This window comes from Oncorhynchus gorbuscha, unplaced genomic scaffold (assembly GCF_021184085.1).
Source record: "Oncorhynchus gorbuscha isolate QuinsamMale2020 ecotype Even-year unplaced genomic scaffold, OgorEven_v1.0 Un_scaffold_7703, whole genome shotgun sequence".
Taxonomy (NCBI): domain Eukaryota; kingdom Metazoa; phylum Chordata; class Actinopteri; order Salmoniformes; family Salmonidae; genus Oncorhynchus; species Oncorhynchus gorbuscha.
The window spans coordinates 10,655-16,724 of NW_025745563.1; the positions used below are offsets into that span (position 1 = coordinate 10,655).

Sequence of the window (6,070 nt, forward strand, 5' to 3'; positions counted from 1 at the left end):
TTTCATGTCTGTAGTCCAGTAATGATGCGTTTCTGTTTCATGTCTGTAGTCCAGGAATGATGCGTTTCCTGTTTCGTGTCTGTAGTCCAGTAATGATGCGTTTCCTGTTTCATGTCTGTAGTCCAGGAATGATGCGTTTCCTGTTTCATGTCTGTAGTCCAGTAATGATGCATTTCCTGTTTCATGTCTGTAGTCCAGTAATGATGCGTTTCATGTCTGTAACCCAGTAATGATGCATTTCCTGTTTCGTGTCTGTAGTCCAGTAATGATGCGTTTCGTGTCTGTAGCCCAGTAATGATGCGTTTCCTGTTTCATGTCTGTAGTCCAGTAATGATGCATTTCCTGTTTCGTGTCTGTAGTCCAGTAATGATGCGTTTCCTGTTTCATGTCTGTAGTCCAGTAATGATGCGTTTCCTGTTTCATGTCTGTAGTCCAGTAATGATGCGTTTCGTGTCTGTAGTCCAATGATGCGTTTCGTGTCTGTAGTCCAGTAATGATGCATTTCCTGTTTCATGTCTGTAGTCCAGTAATGATGCATTTCCTGTTTCGTGTCTGTAGTCCAGTAATGATGCTTTCCTGTTTCATGTCTGTAGTCCAGTAATGATGCGTTTCCTGTTTCATGTCTGTAGTCCAGTAATGATGCGTTTCTGTTTCATGTCTGTAGTCCAGTAATGATGCGTTTCCTGTTTTCGTGTCTGTAGTCCAATAATGATGTGTTTCCTGTTTCATGTCTGTAGTCCAGTAATGATGCGTTTCCTGTTTCATGCCTGTAGTCCAGTAAGGAGTTCCTGGGAATGATGCTGGAAGGGCACAGACTGCACTGGCTCTTCAATGTGGGTGGAGACACGGCCGAGGTGGAGATGCCGGAAGATGTCCAAACAGATGGCAACTTCAACAACGTGGTCCTGGAAAGGTAACTACTGCCACGGTCATTGTTTGGATTTGTTCTTACTAGGAACCCAATGTCTTAACCATTAGACCGCTCTCTCTGTCGCTGTCTATCTCTTTCTCTCTCTCTCTCTACTCTCTCTCTCTCTCTCTCTCTCTCTCTCTCTCTCTCTCTCTCTCTCTCTCTCTCTCTCTCTCTCTCTCTCCTCTCTCTTACTCTCTCTCTTTCTCTCTTTCTCTCTCTCTCTCTATACTCTCTCTCTATATCTCTCTCTCTCTGTCGCTGTCTCTCTCTCTCTCTCTCTCTTTCTACTCTCTCTCTATCTCTCTCTGTTGCTGTCTCTCTCTCTCTCTCTCTATACTCTCTCTCTCTCTCTCTCTCTCTCTACTCTCTCTCTCTCTCTGTCTCTCTCTCTCTCTCTCTCTCTCTCTCTCTCTCTCTCTTTCTATACTCTCTCTCTATACTCTCTCTCTCTCTCTCTCTCTGTCTCTCTCTCTCTCTCTATCTCTCTCTCTATACTCTCTCTCTCTCTGTCGCTCTCTCTCTCTCTCTCTTCTATACTCTCTATACTCTCTCTCTATCTCTCTCTCTATACTCTTTCTCTCTCTTTCTATACTGTCTCTCTCTCTCTCTCTCTCTCTCTCTCTCTCTCTCTTTCTCTCTCTTCTATCTCTCTCTCTATACTCTCTCTCTCTCTCTCTCTCTCTCTCTATCTCTTTCTACTCTCTCTCTCACTGTTGCTCTCTCTCTACTCTCTCTTTATGCTCTCTCTCTCTCTGTCACTGTCTCTCTCTCTCTCTCTCTCTACTCTCTCTCTCTCTTCTCTCTCTTCTATCTCTCTCTATACTCTCTCTCTGTCGCTGTCTCTCTCTCTATCTCTTCTCTCTCTCTCTCTCTCTCCTCTACTCTATGTCTCTCTCTCTCACTCTCAGATGGCTCTCTCTCCTCTCTCCTCTCTCTCTCTCAGTAGGGACAGCTCTGCTCTCTCCTCTGAAGACTCTCTCTCCTGTCGCTGTCTCTCTCTCTCTGTCGCTGTCTCTCTCTCTCTCTCTCTGTTGCTCTCTCTCTGTCGCTCTCTCTCCCTCTCTGTTGCTCTCTCTCTACTCTCTCCCTGTCTCTGTCTCTCTCTCTCTCTCTCTCTCTGTCGCTGTCTCTCTCTCCTCTGTCTCTCTCTCTGTCTCTCTCTCTCTCTGTCTCTCTGTCTCTCTCCTCTCTGCTCTCTCTACCTCTCTCTATAGGATCCTTCAGTACGGTCAGATGGCCATGACTTCGAGACCAGGGTGACCAAGGCCATGGTGGATGCAGAGGGGACAGCGGACTGCTCAACCTCCAGACTGAAGAGACTGTGTTCTATGTGGGAGGGTACCCTGACACATTCACGGTGAGAGGGAGCTGTGTGTCCGTGTCCGGTTGAAGGACCACAATGTATCTCACAGCCTTTCGTAGATATACAATGGTTATACCAAACATACAATAGACCTTTAGTTTCTCCCCCGTATACACGACATGACCAAAAGTATGTGGACAACTGCTCGTCGATCATCTCATTCCAAAATCATGGACATTAATATGGAGATGGGAAGGCTTCTGGAAGGCTTTCCACTAGATGTACACTAGATTGGAACGCCGATTTGATGAACTGACTCTAGCTGGAAAGGTGTTAACGCATGACGGTGCCACGTTGAAAGTCACCGAGCTCTTCAGTAAGGCCGATGTTTGTCTATGGAGATTGCATGGCTGTGTGCTCGATTTTATACACCTGTCAGCAATAGGTGTCCTCAAATCCACTAATTTGAAGGGGTGAGCACATACTTCCGTGTGTATATAGTGTATCTCTACTGTTAGTAACTTATAGATCTGTTTCTTCGCTCAGCTTCATAAGTAACCCATATATCTCTAGCTTCTCTCAGCTCCTTCAGTAACCCATATATCTATCTAGCTTCTCTCAGCTCCTTCAGTAACCCATATATCTCTCTAGCTTCTCTCAGCTCATTCAGGAACCCATATCTCTCTAGCTGCTCTCAGCTCCTTCAGTAACCCATATCTCTCTAGCTGCTCTCAGCTCCTTCAGTAACCCATATATCTCTCTAGCTTCTCTCTGCTCCTTCAGTAACCCATATCTCTCTGGCTTCTCTCCGCTCCTTCAGGAACCCATATCTCTCTGGCTTCTCTCTGCACCTTCAGGAACCCATATCTCTCTAGCTTCTCTCAGCTCCTTCAGGAACCCATATCTCTCTAGCTTCTCTCAGCTCCTTCAGGAACCCATATCTCTCTAGCTTCTCTCTGCACCTTCAGGAACCCATATCTCTCTGGCTTCTCTCTGCTCCTTCAGTAACATCTCTTCCTTCTGTTCTTCTCTCAGCTCCTTTCAGAAACCCATATCTATTAAAGCTTCTCTCAGCTCCTTAGTAACATCTCTTCCTCTCTGTTCTTCTCTCAGCCACCTCTCCAGCTCCAGTTGCCCAACTTCAAGGGCTGTATTGAGCTGGAGACCCTGAATGAGGAGGTGCTCAGTCTTTATAACTTTGAGGACATCTTCCATCTCAACACCACCGAGGAGAAACCATGTGGAAGGTGGGACCATTAGCAGACCGCTACGTCTTATCTCTATGGCTGGGGCGCTCAGCACTGAATACTAACAAGAGCCACAAACTGCTGTGTGTGGATCATGCCTCTGGGAGCTATAATTTATATCCCCTCTATAAAAAAAGATCAACATTTATAGAATATTATGATCTTATCATTTGCTGTCTATGGTCTAGTTCACGTCAGCTAGCGAAACCACATGGCCAAAGCATTTGACGCAAAATGTATGAATTGTCTGTGAATGGCTGTGATATTGTGTTGGCGTGTTAGTGACGTGTGTTTTCTCTGTCCCACAGAACGAAGCCGGTGTTGACCCAGCAGTGGGTGAACGACGCAGGTTTACTTTGACGGGACGGGCTACGCGAGGTCACCTTGAAGGAGGATACAGGGAAGATGCAGCGCTTTGAACAGGAAGTTAAACTGATGAGTCACAACGGCATCCTGCTCATGCTCCTCAGCCAGGTCAGAGGTCACGCTACTGCTGCTGGGGTTTTGAGTCTCGAGTTCACTATGCGGGCATGAAAATATATTTTCTCAGTGTTTAGCAGTGGATAGGATAGGATTAACAGGGGTGGCAGGGTAGCCTAGTGGTTAGAGTGTAGAGGTGGCAGGGTAGCCTAGTGGTTAGAGTGTAGAGGTGGCAGGTAGTCTAGTGGTTAGAGTGTAGAGGTGGTAGGTAGTCTAGTGGTTAGAGTGTAGAGGTGGCAGGGTAGCCTAGTGGTTAGACTGTAGAGGTGGCAGGTAGCCTAGTAGTGGTTAGAGTGTAGGGGCGGCAGGTAGCCTAGTGGTTAGAGTGTAGGGGCGACAGGTAGCCTAGTGGTTAGAGTGTAGAGGTGACAGGTAGCCTAGTGGTTAGAGTGTAGGGGCGACAGGTAGCCTAGTGGTTAGAGTGTAGGGGCGGCAGGTAGCCTAGTGGTTAGAGTGTAGGGGCGACAGGTAGCCTAGTGGTTAGAGTGTAGAGGGGACAGGTAGCCTAGTGGTTAGAGTGTAGGGGCGACAGGTAGCCTAGTGGTTAGAGTGTAGGGGCGACAGGTAGCCTAGTGGTTAGAGTGTAGGGCGGCAGGTAGCCTAGTGGTTAGAGTGTAGGGGCGACAGGTAGCCTAGTGGTTAGAGTGTAGAGGGGACAGGTAGCCTAGTGGTTAGAGTGTAGGGGCGACAGGTAGCCTAGTGGTTAGAGTGTAGGGGCGACAGGTAGCCTAGTGGTTAGAGTGTAGGGGCGGCAGGGTAGCCTAGTGGTTAGAGTGTAGAGGCGGCAGGTAGCCTAGTGGTTAGAGTGTAGAGGAGGCAGGGTAGCCTAGTGGTTAGAGTGTAGAGGCGGCAGGTAGCCTAGTGGTTAGAGTGTAGAGGTGGCAGGGTAGCCTAGTGGTTAGAGTTTAGAGGTGGCAGGTAGCCTAGTGGTTAGAGTGTAGAGGTGGCAGGGTAGCCTAGTGGTTAGAGTGTAGAGGTGGCAGGGTAGCCTAGTGGTTAGAGTGTAGAGGTGGCAGGTAGCCTAGTGGTTAGAGTGTAGAGATGGCAGGGTAGCCTAGTGGTTAGAGTGTAGAGGTGGCAGGGTAGCCTAGTGGTTAGAGTGTAGAGGTGGCAGGGTAGCCTAGTGGTTAGAGTGTAGAGGAGGCAGGGTAGCCTAGTGGTTAGAGTGTAGAGGTGGCAGGTAGTCTAGTGGTTAGAGTGTAGAGGTGGTAGGTAGTCTAGTGGTTAGAGTGTAGAGGTGGCAGGGTAGCCTAGTGGTTAGACTGTAGAGGTGGCAGGTAGCCTAGTAGTGGTTAGAGTGTAGGGGCGGCAGGTAGCCTAGTGGTTAGAGTGTAGGGGCGACAGGTAGCCTAGTGGTTAGAGTGTAGAGGTGACAGGTAGCCTAGTGGTTAGAGTGTAGGGGCGACAGGTAGCCTAGTGGTTAGAGTGTAGGGGCGGCAGGTAGCCTAGTGGTTAGAGTGTAGGGGCGACAGGTAGCCTAGTGGTTAGAGTGTAGAGGGACAGGTAGCCTAGTGGTTAGAGTGTAGGGGCGACAGGTAGCCTAGTGGTTAGAGTGTAGGGGCGACAGGTAGCCTAGTGGTTAGAGTGTAGGGCGGCAGGTAGCCTAGTGGTTAGAGTGTAGGGGCGACAGGTAGCCTAGTGGTTAGAGTGTGAGGGGACAGGTAGCCTAGTGGTTAGAGTGTAGGGGCGACAGGTAGCCTAGTGGTTAGGAGTGTAGGGGCGACAGGTAGCCTAGTGGTTAGGAGTGTAGGGGCGGCAGGGTAGCCTAGTGGTTAGAGTGTAGAGGCGGCAGGTAGCCTAGTGGTTAGAGTGTAGAGGAGGCAGGGTAGCCTAGTGGTTAGAGTGTAGAGGCGGCAGGTAGCCTAGTGGTTAGAGTGTAGAGGTGGCAGGGTAGCCTAGTGGTTAGAGTTTAGAGGTGGCAGGTAGCCTAGTGGTTAGAGTGTAGAGGTGGCAGGGTAGCCTAGTGGTTAGAGTGTAGAGGTGGCAGGGTAGCCTAGTGGTTAGAGTGTAGAGGTGGCAGGTAGCCTAGTGGTTAGAGTGTAGAGATGGCAGGGTAGCCTAGTGGTTAGAGTGTAGAGGTGGCAGGGTAGCCTAGTGGTTAGAGTGTAGAGGTGGCAGGGTAGCCTA

General features: G+C 49.1%; 1 long non-coding RNA gene across 1 annotated transcript; it reads left to right on the forward strand.

Annotated features, from left to right (window-relative positions):
• The first annotated feature begins 2,163 nt into the window (after positions 1 to 2,163).
• Positions 2,164 to 3,812, forward strand: LOC124019208. The gene is made up of 3 exons (XR_006835751.1): positions 2,164 to 2,270; positions 3,330 to 3,463; positions 3,772 to 3,812. It is a non-coding gene; the product is annotated as an uncharacterized LOC124019208 (long non-coding RNA).
• The last annotated feature ends 2,258 nt before the right edge of the window (positions 3,813 to 6,070 follow it).